Source organism: Scyliorhinus canicula, chromosome 1, assembly GCF_902713615.1.
Source record: "Scyliorhinus canicula chromosome 1, sScyCan1.1, whole genome shotgun sequence".
NCBI lineage: Eukaryota > Metazoa > Chordata > Chondrichthyes > Carcharhiniformes > Scyliorhinidae > Scyliorhinus > Scyliorhinus canicula.
Window position 1 is genome coordinate 126896665 of NC_052146.1, and position 15744 is coordinate 126912408.

Below are 15744 nucleotides of genomic sequence, written 5' to 3' on the forward strand. Positions count from 1 at the left end.
TTCACTAGGTTAATCCCAGAGCTGAAGGGGTTGGATTATGAGGAGAGGTTGAGTAGACTGGGACTGTACTCGTTGGAATTTAGAAGGATGAGGGGGGATCTTATAGAAACATTTAAAATTATGAAGGGAATAGATAGGATAGATGCGGGCAGGTTGTTTCCACTGGCAGGTGACAGCAGAACTAGGGGGCATAGCCTCAAAATAAGGGGAAGTAGATTTAGGACTGAGTTTAGGAGGAACTTCTTCACCCAAAGGGTTGTGAATCTATGGAATTCCTTGCCCAGTGAAGCAGTTGAGGCTCCTTCATTACATGTTTTTAAGGTAAAGATAGATAGTTTTTTGAAGAATAAAGGGATTAAGGGTTATGGTGTTCGGGCCGGAAAGTGGAGCTGAGTCCACAAAAGATCAGCCATGATCTAATTGAATGGCGGAGCAGGCTCGAGGGGCCAGATGGCCTACTCCTGCTCCTAGTTCTTATGTTCTTATGTTCTTATTGCTGATAGTCCCAGGTAGATTAATGTCTTGTATATTTTCAGCTTAATCATTGTTGCGTTCATAAAATGTTAATGTTCTGGAAGTAAGTTCCAGGAGTAGATTTTACTATAATTTTGAACTTAAACAACTAAAATACTAAAAGTGCCATTTTAAGTTAAATGTAAACAAGTGCCCATGCTGTACCTCTTGTTCGCCCCATTCGTTAATATAATTTATCCTACCTATTCAAACTCATTTTATATTTTTCTGACCAATTTCTTTTTGTTGCTTTGCCCTTCCAATCGAAATAATTTTTAACATTCAGTCAAAAAGGGCGGGATCGCCCAATCCCACGAAGGTGACCGCCCTGCGGCAGGTTCCCAGACGGCGGGACGAGTGAGCCATGCAAAACATCGTAACACCGGTAGGACTGGAAGATCCCATCGGCAGTCAATGGCAAGCCGCCTCCACATGCCATGGGTGGGGGGTGGGGGGAGGGGGGGGGGGGATAATCCCTTCCAAAATTGCTGTTCCTAACCATTCACAAATAGGAAACCCTGCATTATTTATGTTGCAGAATGATTACTAGAACTTGCGCTCATGCATTGTCTTCAGCATAATTTATTATCCTAAAAATATGTTTGTGGACAATCAAAAAAAATTGTACTTGCAACAGACTCACTGAGTCTCAGTTGTAGGATAAAGGGTTAACAGGTGGGATATGCTAATTATGACGTAGACGATAATGTACCATTGATATCAGTTTTGACAGCGAAAGGAGCGCATGGCAACCCAGGCACCCTACCTGGGCACCCCACCCACCCGTTCATCCAACCACCATCTGCCCCACCTGTGACATCATAATAATAATCTTTATTGCCACAAGTAGGCTTACATTAACACTGCAATGAAGTTACTGCGAAATGCTCCCAGTCACCACATTCCGACGCCTGTTCGGGAAAATTCAGAATGTCCAAATTACCTAACAGCACGTCTTTCGGGACTTGAGGGAGGAAACCGGATTACCCAGAGGAAACCCACGCAGATACACGGAGATCAGTGACACAAGCCGGGAATCGAACATGGGCCCCTGGCGCTGTGAAGCAACAGTGCTAACCATTGTGGTACTGATGAGCCATCAATTGCACGAGAGACGAGTTGCTTTACAAAAGTTAGGCTTTAATAAACTAGAACTTAGCCCTGCGGTTGTCTACAATAAAATGGACGACCGCCGGGCGTTTGACTATTTATACCTCGGCAAGGAGGCGTGGTTAACTCCGCCTCTCGACCAATCGGAGAGCTGTCACATGACTGGTCTCAACCAATCGGTTGAGAGGCACATGACCGACCAGGGCCAATGGTAAGCCGGTGTTCTGCCCCAATGGCAGACAGCTATGCAAATCATATCACCACAGGTACCATGCCACCTATATAGACTGTAGGTCAAACATTAAGAACTAATTTTTACTGTGGAAGAAAATCATCCTCGACCCTGAGGGGCTGCCTAAGAAGGACTGATACTAGTCAGTCATGTGTTAGATGAGAGAGAAGGAAATTGGAACTCCACGCAGATAGCTGATATGGGCTTAATGGGCTGAATGGTTTCCATCTGTACTATAACTTTTTTATGATACTATGATGCTGACAAGTGCCATCACTTCAGATCATCTTCAGTAGATGATTTGGAGCAACCAATTTTTTGTCAGCGGCATGAAGAGTCCACACTGAGTTGGGCAAAAGCAAAACTTACTTTATTTTACAATTACTATTAAATACAGCTCCGGGACCTTCCTCCTGGGTCTTCTCTAGTCGGTGCTGATGTGTTAGGCAGGCTGGTTCGATATGGACTGCACTTGATGCAGGGAAGCTAGAAGCAGACGTCTAACACAGGAGAAAATCCAACATTGTTTTATTCAACGATAGAACTGATATATATGTTCAGCTGTGGGTCGACACTATACTGAACTGACTGGAGACTTTGTATTAGCCTGACCAGACTTACTAGCTACCGCATGGTGTTTGCACTGGGTAGCTCGTGGACTCTGACTGTCTCAGTGGCTGGGTCCAGAGAGAACGGGAAACCTAGTGCCATCTGGCATTATAGTGGTCGTGTCCTGTCTGGTGATTGGCTGCACTGTGTTGTGTGCTTACTGGTCGTCCTGTATGTCAATCACTGTCTGTCTGCACCTCATTAGATACATGAGTGGATATTATGACAGGTGCCTTACTGGGTGACTCTATTTACACAAAATGAACATTGTTAAAGCTCCCCCACCGCCTCATCATGGGAGCTTGTATTCTGCAAGATCCATGGCGTAGTTAATCATCCCTATCCCGTAAGACCTGTGTGGGTTGTAACATCCCTCCCCCACAAAGTCCAAAGAGTCTTCTGAAGACTGTGGGAAATGAGGAAGCCTTACAGTGGTCCTGTAACAAAACAAGAAACAAGCCAACCTAGTGTCCATCGATGCAGAAGAATGTTTCTTGAAGCCCCATTTAAATGTTTGCACCACTTGCTCCACTAAACCATTAGAAGCCGGTGGTATGGGGCGGTACGTATATGCCACACCCCTTTTGCCTTCAGAAACCCGGAGAACTCCTCACTTATGAAAGGAGTGTCGTTATCAGTGACAAGGACTTCAGGGAGAACATGCATGCAAAACTTTAAACGTAACGGCTTAATGGTTGCCCGGGATGTGTTTCCCGCCATCTTGTACACTTCAAGCCACTTCAATCAATAAGAGGGACACGGGCCCCTGAAACGGACTGACAAAGACCGGCATGCAACCATGCCCACGGCCATTCCCACTGATGCAGGGGTATGGCTGACGGGAGCTTCTGATGCTCTTGGCAAATGGATCATTGTTGGGCCATCTTCTCAGGGTCCATGTGGAGGCCCAGCCAACATCCAGAGCTGCGTGTCAGAATTTTCATCTTGGACACGCCTGGATAACCATCGTGGAGGTCTTTCAAGAGCATCTCCTGTGCTTTGTCTGGGATGACTATGCATGTACCCCACAGCAGGATACCATCCTCTACGCTGAACTCAGACAGCTTGGAGTAAAATGCCCTTAACTCAGCTGGGAGCTGTCGATGCTGTCCACCGTTTGAGACCAAGTTTCGAACTTTTGATAGGATTGGGTCCATCTGGGTCCACTCATGGATCTGCGATGCCGTGACAGGCAAGGAGTCCATGAATTTCAGAGTCACAACTACTCCAACTATCCTGGGGGTTGATAAGCAGCTAGTCGACAAAGGTAACCAGCTCAGTGCATCAGCATTCGCAATTTGAGTCCCGAGCCTACGTTCAAAAGAATGCTCGTAGGCAGCTTATGATCCGTAACTATAGTGAAGTGGTGGAAATAGACATATTAGTGAAAACTTTTCACAGTGAACACCACCTTCTTTCTCGACCTGCGTATACTTCCTTTCCGTACAGGAGGCAAAAGAAATTGGCTGTTCCCTTCCATTTTCCATTCGATGGGACAGGACGGCCCCGATACCATCGGAGGAAGCGTTGCATGTGATGCGCAAGGTTTTGGAGGGATCATAATGCATTAGTAACCCAGAAGACAACTGCTACTTCACCTGGTGAAAAGAAATTTCCTGCGGCTGGCCCCAGGCCCATACGTGATCTTTTTAAGAAGAAGGTATAAGGGGGCCAACATGGTCACAAGGTTTGAGAGAATTGCAATAGTGCAGGAGTAGGCGATACGACTCATTGAATCTGTACGAACCGTCTGAAAGAGCGCCCTATCTAGGATCACTCCCCCACCCTATCCCCAAAACCCCATCTTAGCTACACATCCTTAAACACTAAGGGGCAATTTTGCCATAGCCAATCCACTTAACCTGCATATGTTTGGACTGTGGGAGGAATCCGGAGCACACGGAGGAAACCCACGCAGACACGGAGAGGAAGTGCAAACTCCACCCAGACAGTCACCCGGGTCCCTGCCGCTGTGAAGCAGTAGTGCTAATCACTGTCCACCATGCTGACTTCCATGAAGAAATCATATACTTTCAAGTGAAATTTGAAACAGTTAACAAAATCAGAAGAGAAATCTTAGTTGAACAGAAAGTGGTTAAACAGAAGTTAACAATATGCTTGTGGACACAGCTAAGAATGAACGCGCAGCTTTGTAAATACTACATGGCTACTGGCATATGCCGTCTGGAAAGACAGTGTACTTGGGAAGAACAGCAGGTCTTTGGTTTGTGTGCATGTGTTTTTAATGGACTTGTCATTTCCTATCCATTACTCTGCAAAACACCCCCTCTCAATTGCACAACATGTCCTTGATTTACATGCATCACAATCTGCTCAAACCATCAATTTTGATCCTATTTTTGCCACATCAAAAATATCCCGAATGTTTCATTTTACCACCACATGTGGAGTCTGAGCCACACCCTATGTGGAGAAGGATGAAGGGTTACCAAACTGTTCTGCATTTGAGAGCCAAAGAACCTGCAGCTTGTTGCAACTGGGACAATAAGCAATATGGCAAAATTAAACCAGATTAATCCATAAATTACTAGCACATTCAGAGATAATCATTTTCACAATGACATCGTCTGATTAATTGTGTAACTATTGAAAAGTCAAGACTACTTGCATTGCGTAATATTCACTCCATAAACTAGTAAAACAAATACCTCATGAGAAAACAAAAATATTTGTTATTTTTATTACTGATGACCCTATCGTCCTTAAGACCCATTTTCTCAAAATTTCCTTTTCTCTCTCTACCTCCCATTGTTACTTTTATATTTAAATTTTACATTTTCCCCAGTTAATCTAACCTATTATGCTTCATGTAGTCTTTCTACATCTTTCGTCTACAATTTTCATTCGTCCTCCTGGCTCATTACCAATTGTCAATTTTTGGACAATTTTCAAAACAAAAATCTGATTCCCATTTCCAGAAAAGTGATTTTGAAATGATTTCCATCCCAGATGCGTAATAGCCCAGAGCGTAAAGGTCAGCTCGGTCAATTTTGGAAATCAAAAATGGTGCTAACTGTTGGAGGAACTTTGCTAACATGTCCATTTGGCGGCAGCTCCTGGAGGGACTATTCCCACGTGAAGACACTGAAAGAGTCAAACCCTTGTCAGAAATAACAATCTTTACAGTCTTCAACTTTTGAGAAGTGAGATGGCCTGCTTTGTTTAAATTGTGACTCCCTATTTGTTTTAAATCAGTTGGGAGAAGTAATTCTAACTGGTTTGGTAGGGGATAGTATCCTTCTTTAGAATTCCATTATTGCATTCAGCCAGGAGGGCTGGGATTAGTGCACACCTTACACCCCTCACCGATGAAAATTGTAACTGGGCTTGTACAATTAGCGTAGGTCCCTAATTTGCATATTTGAATAGCTCGACCCCTATTTTGGGCAAGCATGGTGGCCAGCAATTTTGAGAGCATATTGAATCAGGGAAGGAAATAGATCCCATATAATAATTTCTCTCTTGGCTGGCCATTATTCACAGGAAAAATTGGAGTCACTGCTTTAAAGTCCGGCACCCCCCCCCCCCCCCCCCCCCCAACTACCACCACAATCAGCAATTCTTTCTGTTTTTATTTTTTAAACAGTGGCACATTCCTATCATGGACCTGTCCTTTCAAACCTTGGCTTTTACCACCCGTGAGAATGTCATCCTCGAAGCTGATTCAGGTTTTTAAAATTATGATTCCGCATGCCCTTTCAAATTTTAGAAACTAATAATTTTTTCCAGTTTCTTAGTTCAAGCACCTCAATAACAAGCAGCTGCTGTAAAGTCAGAGTCAAAAATGTTCTCCTTCCTTTAGTGAATTGTTTCAGTGAAGTTCCCGTTCTTTGAATGTCGTTTCCATGTTACCTTGGTTTTGGAGGTGATTTTGCTGCAGTTACCGGCACATAGCTAAAAGCCACAAAGTTTAATGGTTCATCCCTGGTTTCTAAGGTGTGCATTGGTAGAGATTATATTCCACTTGGTGGCTTAAGCTATCAGCAGCCAGAATGTGAAAGGGAGGTGTTATGGTGCAGTGGATAACGTCCCTGCCTCTGAGCCACAAGTTCTGGGTTTGACACTCACCCCAGGACCTGATAGCCAAGAAAGATGAGTTTGTTACATGGCCAAACAGGTTGAGTATGTCAATCTGAACATCCTTCCAAACAAGCCAATGGCTGGCGGTAAGAGCGGGAGAGACTCCTGGTCAGCTACGCTTTATGTGGAATGTCACCCCTGGCGGCAGACTCGCAACCCGTTCCGGGAATTACTAGCTGTGGGAACACTCGGAAGTCTGCCTTAGTGTACCACTAGGTGCGGGAAGAGAATTGGAAGAGTATAAAAAGTGGTTTTCCCGTGACTCAGTGCACCAATGCTCATTGCAGACAGAGCTACTATCAAAAGTGTGCACACATGTGCAAATGATGATTCAACCCTATATCATTGTGGCCTGAGTCATTATACAATAGGATTGTATATGACTTACACGGAAAAATAACACTGCAGTTTCAGTGACATGTTTGTCACAAGCAGAACATTTTTACTATTGGCTTGGAGACGAATTGTAAAAGATTTTTAACCATGGATGTCATGTTAACGCACAGCACAACTGAACAGTTTTATTGATATGAACAAACTGCTTGGAGTTTACTATCACAGTTTAGAACTGTGTACCTCTCAATATCTTCATATGCTGTAACATTATTCCAGCTACTAGTTCTTTTGTGTCTGCTGGGAATGTCAAGTCAGTGAGACATTGACAGGAATCAACCACATTCCAGATTTTGTGATTATATACCAGAAGCAGAAGAAATCTATGTTTCAGTGGGAAGGAGAAACCTCCAAAAAAGGGAAGGACAGCCTGACTCCCCTTGGTTCTCATAGTCTGCTTCCTCCTTGAATGCATACTTAAACCTTGAATGTCTACAAATACCGTAATTTTACATTGGCTGCTATAGTTACTGTGTACTGGTGTCTGACCCTCAGAGGGAACAGTAATGTAAAAATACTAATACCAACTTTACTGGCAGAATTCATAGGCTAATCAGATTTGTTATTCAAGTGCATGTATTCATGTACATTATGTCAATACAATAATGAGGGAGTGCTACAGTGTCAGAGGTCCCTTTGCTCAGAGGAGACATTAAAACAAGGCCCCATCTGCTCACTCGGCACAATTCGAAGAGCAGTTCCCTAGTGTCCTTATCTGATCTCATTGCTGTTTATGGGATCTTGCTGTGTACATATTGATCATCATATTTCTGACATTACAACAGTGACTACACTTCAGATATTTCTTTGCTGTAAAACACTTTTGAACATTTTGAGGTTGTGAAAGTTTTTCTCTCTTCCCTAATGTACTGAATTTATTCAGGTGTGGAGATATGTATATATAGGAGCTATGGAAGGTGCTGGCCATTCCTTCTCATGGGCAACAAGGGATAGGCAATATGATAGCGATGGCCCATATCTGGCGAAGGGGAAAGCATGGTATAGTCCATTTACTCACAAGTACTCCGTGTCTCCTGATACCTTTACCTCACATAGTATTGAAAAGGTGCCTCATAATTTCACTCCTCAATGGCTTAGCTTGAATTATTCTGCAGATCACCACCAGAGGAAAGAGTTCCTCTGTAGCTACTCTATTGAATTCCTTTGTTATTTTAAAAGCAATAAAACCAATGGTCACCTTTCTAAACTCAAAGTAATAGTGGGCAGCACAGTAGCACAGTGGTTAGCACAGTTGCTTCACAGCTCCAGGGTCCCAAGTTTGATTCCTGGCTTGGGTCACTGTCTGTGCGGAGTCTGCAGGTTCTCCCCGTGCTGCGTGGGTTTCCTCCGGGTGCTCCGGTTTCCTTCCCACAGTCCAAAGATGTGCAGGTTAGGTAGACTGGCCATGCTAAATTGTCCTAGTGTCTAAAAAGGTTGGCTTGGGTCCCGGGGAAGGGTGGAGATGTGGGCTTGGGTAGGGTGCTCTTTCCAAGGGCCGGTGCAGACACAGTGGGCCAAATGACCTTCTTCTGCACTGTGAATTCTATGATTCTATGAGAAACAAAGTTTTAACAACCTGCCCCCAACTCTGATATATCTTTCTTGAGACAATAGTCCACATGGGGTCTGACGTATATCGTAGAATCGTAGAACAGTACAGCACAGAACAGGCCCTTCATGTTGTGCCGAGCCATGATCACCCTACTCAAACCCCCGTATCCACCCTATACCCGTAACCCAACAACCCCCCCCCTTAACCTTACTTTTTAGGACACTACGGGCAATTTAGCATGGCCAATCCACCTAACCCGCACATCTTTGGACTGTGGGAGGAAACCGGAGCACCCGGAGGAAACCCACGCACACACGGGGAGGACGTGCAGACTCCGCACAGACAGTGACCCAGCCGGGAATCAAACCTGGGACCCCTGGAGCTGTGAAGCATTTATGCTAACCACCATGCTACCGTGCTACCGTATACAAGCCTATAGTAATTTGTATACATCAACACCTAAACTGTTTGGCTCCTAATCTCCGGCGCCTGTCGGAAAATATTCCACAATTAGTCCTTCTCTACACTTCCCCACATGGAAATTCATTTGTCATATGTGCTGTAATTCCCCCAAATGACAAAAGCACTGCGGCCAGTGGGAAAACTGGAATGCCTTCACTGGCACTGGCAGTGCTATTTAGGTGCTATTCAATGGCACTTCGAAAAAATTTGCGGAGAGGGGTAAGTTTGCGCTGCCTTGAGTTGTGCGAGACCTAATCTCGCTGACTGGTTCCACTCCTCAGAAACCAGGGCGTCATTTATAAAGGGTGCCTCGATCTTAGAATAATATTGCAGCCGCCAATCACTCAATTGCAGTCCCCTCCCTCTCCCCGCCTGCAAATCACTGGCACCCCTCCATGATCGCTGGCAAGCAGGCCCCCCCCCCCACCCCCGGCAAGTGAATAACATCTCATTATGGGCTCTCCAAATTTCTCCACCTTCAGGAGCCCCTTCAGGCGCCTCCCACCTTAATCCCCCCCCCCCCTCAGTCCCCCCAGTCAGGCCCCACCCCTTGGCAGCGCTAACCTGGTGCAGTGGACTCCGAAGGGGGACATGCGGGTGAGTATCTGCTCTACACTTACCTCCAGGGTGCCAAGGGGATTGCTTAATGGAAGGTGAGGGCCCGGAGAGCTTGAGCTGGGCTGAAGGGGTTCAGTTTGTGAGTCTTTCCCGGATGGGGGGGCTTGTGACAGGTCTTCCCTCTGTAACTTTGCAAATCATTAAACTGTCTGTCATCACATCAAGATCTCATTAAAAGTCTTCTCTCTGATGTATTGAAATCCTTTGATGTCTCTCCCAGCATGTCAAATTTAAAAATCTGGCAGATGAAGGTATAAGTCTTTGCTTCAATGTGTTGGAAAACTTTGAAGTATTTGGGCGGGATTCTCCGACCCCCCGCCGGGATGGAGAATCGCGGGGGCGGCGTGAATCCCGCCCCCGCCGGCAGCCGAATTCTCCGATGCCAGAGAATTGGCGGGGGCGGGAATCGCGGCGCACTGGTCGGCGGCCGCTCACAGCGGCCCCTCCGGCGATTCTCCGACCCGCGATGGGCCGAAGTCCTGCTCATTCTATGCAGGTCCCGCCGGCGTAAATTGGACTAGATCCCTTACCGGCGAGACCTGGCGGCGCGGGCGGGCTCCGGGGTCCTGGGGGGGGGGGGGGCGCAGGGCAATCTGGCCACAGGGGTTGCCTCCACAGTGGCCTGGCCCGCGATCGGGGCCCACCGATCCGCGGGCGGGCCTGTGCCATGGGGGCACTCTATTCCTACGCGCCGGCCGTGTAAGCCTCCGCGATGGCCGATGCGTAGGTGAACACCCCCTGTGCATGCACGGGGATGACGTCATCAGCTGCTGAAGTTCCCGCGCATGCGTGGACCCACGCCAGCCGGCGGAGTCCCTTCAGCCCCGGCTGGCACGGCGCCAGAAGCCTTCCACGCCGGCCGGCGGGTCGCCAACCACTCCGGAGGATTCCGCAACTTTGGGGTGGCCCGACGCCGGAGTGGTTCACGCCACTCCATACCACCGGGACCCCCGCCACGCCAGGGTGCAGGTGCACTGTCTGAGTGCTGCTGCCGCGTCTTCTCTTCTAACCCCCTTGTCTCCCGTCAACCGGAAATTGTGTTTCCCAAATGGGGCTCATTGGGCGCGATCAAATGGCCACGCTGCACCAGAAAAGCAGCACACTGCAGCGCAGCGTGGCCAATAAAAGCTAGGAGACCCTGCTTCCTGGATCTACCCGGCTTGCCACACCTCACAAGATCCAACGTGGTCTCGCGAGATGTTGCCTTGTAAATCCCACAGATTGTGAGTGGGATCACCTTTTGGCAAATCTGCATATTAGAGAGAGACAGCTAGTCTCACTCTAATGTGCAGATTCTCAGGGTACCTGAGGCTTTGGCATTCATCCTCTTTGCCTCAGAGACCTCGGGCGGGCGCTGTTCATCACCGGTCCCCACAAATGGGGACCAGGTGGAATGACAACACGGGGGTCTCCCAGGGGGTCAAAGGCACCCAGCTGCATTCCCCTTGGGCAGGCTGGTGCCACCTGTGAACCCTTGGAGTGACTGCTTGGCACTGCCAAGTTGCCCTGGTGGCATTGCCAGCTGGCATACGCGTTTAGGCCCCTTGTACAATGGTGAGTCGCGTTGAATAGCCATTTGTTTTTTGGCACTACGAGCACCGGGAAACAAGTAGCTAAACACGCTCACGTTGGGACTTTGTTCCCTTTTCGGAGAATCATGCCCCTTGTCTGAAAAGGTGGTGGAGATAGGAAACACTGACAACATTTAGGAAGCCTTTAGATGAGCACTTGAAATGCCAGAGCAGACAAGGCTAGAGACCGATGCTGGAAAATGGGATAAGAAGAGATAGGTGCTTGATGGCCATGAAGACACAAAGGGCTAAAGAACTGTCTGCTATAAAACTCTATGACCTTATGGGCGCAATATAACGGAAAAGAATCTCAGCGTGGTAGCGAGCGGAAAATGCGGGGTGTTTCCGACACCCGACCCAGTGAGGCTTTCCCCGAAGTCTAACGTTAACAAGGGCACTTAATAATGCCCCACAGACCTCATGCCACACATGATTGTCCCGACAGCTGATTCACCAGGACTGCACACGGCAGCTTCCCGCTAACGAGGGCAAGTAGCACTTTAACAGCCCACAGAGCAAACCCCAGACAGCACACAGCCATGCCACCTCGCAGACCAGCTCCACGATTCGGGGATGCCAACCTGGCCAGACTAATGGACACAGTTGAGACCAGACAGGGTATCCTGTTCCCCGTAGGGGATTGGAGAGTCAGCCACAGGGCAGCCACTGCTGCCTGGGAGACAGTGGCAGCGTCCGTCAGCTCGGGGAGTGTCACCAGGAGAACTACCACCCAGTTCCGCAATGATCTCCACCGGACTGCACAGATGAGTTGGCACCGGCCCCGCCTGCCATTTGGAGGCCCCGCCCATGACTCTGCACCTAGCACCGCCCCCGCCCCCCCACCCCCAGAACAATACCCTGACGTGCCCCAGCACACCCTGGCATCCACCAGCACACGCCACCAGTGTCCTGCAGTGGTGCATCCGCCTTTCCCCGCTGTGGTCCCGTATTCTCTCCACCCTCACTGTTAACAGTATACACTAATAATGTGCAGAAAATGGTCAGTGCTTGTCAGCACAAAAAAGTCAATGAAAGCACCGTAATCTGAATTGCTCAGGAGCCTTTTTGAATTACATTTTTATTGATAGAACAACACAAAGAGGAACTGCAGGGAAAGGGATTGATCCAGTTGCTCCACGCTTCTCTAATCAGGACTTTCAAGTGTTAACAAATATGTCCAGAGGAAAAGATCTGTCCTGTAGCCTGCTGGTCGTCGAAATCCACTTGCCACAACCAAAAAGGCCTGGATTCAAATTGCAGCTGCAGTGAGTGTCAGAAAAAGTTAAATGACTTGCTGACTTCTGACGAGGTGAGCAGCTTGGCTCATCCATATCGAGGATCATATCTGTATGCTGAAGCTAAAGTGCAAGACATGGCACATACTTCTGCCTCAGCATTGAGACTTATATGTGTATACAGTTCATGTGGGTGCAAACAGATACAGTGAATGAGCAGTGTGATGCACAGATACAGTGAAGAGCAATATCCCTCAATGCACTATATATCAGCCTAGTGTAAATTCATGTTGTTGTTCCAGTTGAAAAAGGTCAAAGAACACTAAGATGATGGCCCAACAAAAGATGACCAAATAATAAAGAGGGAGAAGACAAACTATGAGGGTAAACTGGCAAGCAATGTAAAAACCAACAGCAAGACTTTCTTTAGATACAAGAAGGAAGAGAGAGGCCAAAGTGAACATAGGCCCCTCAGTGAATGAGACAGGGGAAATAATAATGGGGAACCAGGAAGACGGCAGAGGAGTTCAGCAAATACTTTGCACCAGTCTTCACGGTGGAAGACACTAATAGCATTAAATAATCAAGGAGCAGGGAGTTGGGGCAGAGGGGTAGCCTCCCCGGGTTTGGGAGGGAGGAGAGAGGGGAGAGTCTAAAACGGGGGCGGCTGAAAGGGGGCAGGGAACAATCGGGGGAGCCAGACAAAATGCGGCCTTGATGTAAGGATGTAATAGCAGAGCATTTAGAAATGCATAATATAATCAAGCAATGTCAACATGGCTTCATGAAGTGGAAATCATGCCTGACAAATTTATTGGAATTCAAGCAGGGTAGAGGCAGGGGAACATGTAGATGTAATGTACTTAGATTTCCAAAAAGCATTCGATAAAGTGCCATACAAAAGGCTACTTAATAAGAGCCCATGCTATTGGGGATAATTTATTTGCATGTATAGAGGGTTGGCTAACTGATAAAAGACAGAGAGTTGGGATAAGAGGAACATTTTCAGAAAGGCAACCTATAACTTATGGAGTGCCAAAGAATCCTTTGTGAAGCCACAATTATTCACAATATATATAAATGACATGGACAAGTTGTGAATGCACTATTGCCAGGTTTGTGGTTGACACAAAAATAGATGGGAAGGCAAATGGTGAGGATAAGTCTACAGAGGGATATGGACAGGTTAGGTAAGTGGGGAAAATTTGGCAGATGGAATATAATGTAGGAAGATGTGAAGTTATGCACTTTGGTAGGAAGAATAAAGGAGCTGAATATTATTTAAATGGTGAAAGACTGCAGAAAACTGCAGCACAGAAGGATTTGAGAGTCCTCATGCATAAATCACAAATGCTAGCATGCAGGTTCAGCAGGCAATTGGGAAGACAAATGGAATGTTGTCCTTTATTTATGAGGAAATGAAGTATAGGTCAGGATGTCACTTTACTGGGTGCAATGAGTGTTTGGAATGCGAGGGAGTAAAAGGGTGGGTTGGGTCCTAAGGGCAATACGAGTATGTTTCAGGCACTAGCATGTATCAGAGCGTGCTTTCACAATGTGAGTGGCTATACCTAAATAACTCCTTTTGTGTCTCATACAGGTCCCAGCTCTACTCACTCACCCCACTGGCTGACATAATCATGTTGGTATTAGTAGGAGGAAGAGGTGTCTGAGGAGGCAGTATCACATTTTACTAGCCCAATCTCTGCCAACTCAGAACTTTGGAAGGATCTCCTGCGTGTGTAGATTTAGTAGCACAGGTGGAAATCACTGTACCAGAATATCATAAGAGGAGCCCGGGTCAGAGACATTTGTGCACAGACCCCAAAAAGAGGGAGGAAAGTCACAACGATGCTCCAGTGTTAAGAACTTGGAACCTCAGGAATCAACTTTTGTGCAACAGATGTGTAGACATCTGGCAGAGTTCCCTGAGGCAATGAGAGCTCTAGGAATGGGATTGGAGGAGCCCATCACAATCATGAGCTCCATATTGTCCCGGGAGCTGAACCACAAGAGCTCTGACAATGAGAGATTGACCAATCACATAGAGAGCCACATCCAGTAACACACGGAATAGATACAGGAGCAGTGTCTCAGCTGGGAAAGGGTGCAAACATCCCTAAGTAACCTGGATCAGTCTGCCCAGAGTGTGAGTGCTGATATCCATGGAACACATGAGGAGCTGTGTACCCTTAACAGGATGGTTACACTATTGACACAGTGGTTGCTGGAAAGGAGAACCACTGTGCACCAGAAGCCAGTCCCATCAACTTCCCCATGAAGGCCAACCCAAGGCTGTGGAGGTCACTGAGGAGGGTGAATTTACGGAGAGCTCCTCAGCACCCTCATATTCCTCCCCCTCCCAACTGCCAGAGCCCATGCCTGTTGCCCATGTGCCAGTGACCACGGTTGCCAATGCAGAGATGCAGAGACCACCATCTGAAGGAGGCCCCCCAATAGACGCCTGCATGATAAGGCTGACCACCACACTCCGGTTTTTTTGCGACCGCTCGGCCAATTTTGGGCCGAGAAACGCCGGCGGGGCCCCATAGAGCGGCCCCCGACCGGCGGCAATGGCACAGATTCTCCACTCTGTGGAGTATCATATCCTAGCGTCAGGGCGGCGTGGTGCAATTCACTCCGGTCGCGCGATTCTTCAGAACGGCTCCGGGGTGAGAGAATCCCGCCAGATACTCTAACCCATGCGTATATTTAATGTTAAAAACAAACTTTAATTGAAACACAGAATTAAACACATTAACATCAAAGAAACAAAATTATAATTACCAGTTAAATAGTTTTTAAACACAAGGAAAAACTTGAACCTACCTCCTCAAACTCCAATTAAGCAACTCAATGTAGTTCAAGTTCCATTTATAAATAAAGTTAACAAAAAGTCTACTTGCTTAGTTGTGCAGAGGCTTGTGGATAGAGAGAGACCTTTTCAGGAGCAAAAGCAATACACTTCTGCTCAACCTAGCAGCATTTGGCAAAATTGCTGTTCAACTTAAAACCCTTCTGTCTTGTCAGATTTAAATCCTATGGAATACTGCAAAACTTCAAACAGACCTGGCTCACCCCATTATTTACATCATCTATATCCCACTAAGCTGTCACATGAACTCCTTGGCTAGGACTGAATAAAATCCTAATAAATGGACTCTTCTCCAGGAAAACTCCAGTAATCATAACAATATCCCATTAGCCTGCTGTATGTAAACAAATAAATAGTTAGAATCAATCATGACCTCACATTTTATGACTCTTTAATTACAGCTTTATCAACACAAAATCTGGATACATTACCTGGGTTCTTTAATAATATTACTGCAACAAATATACACTTTA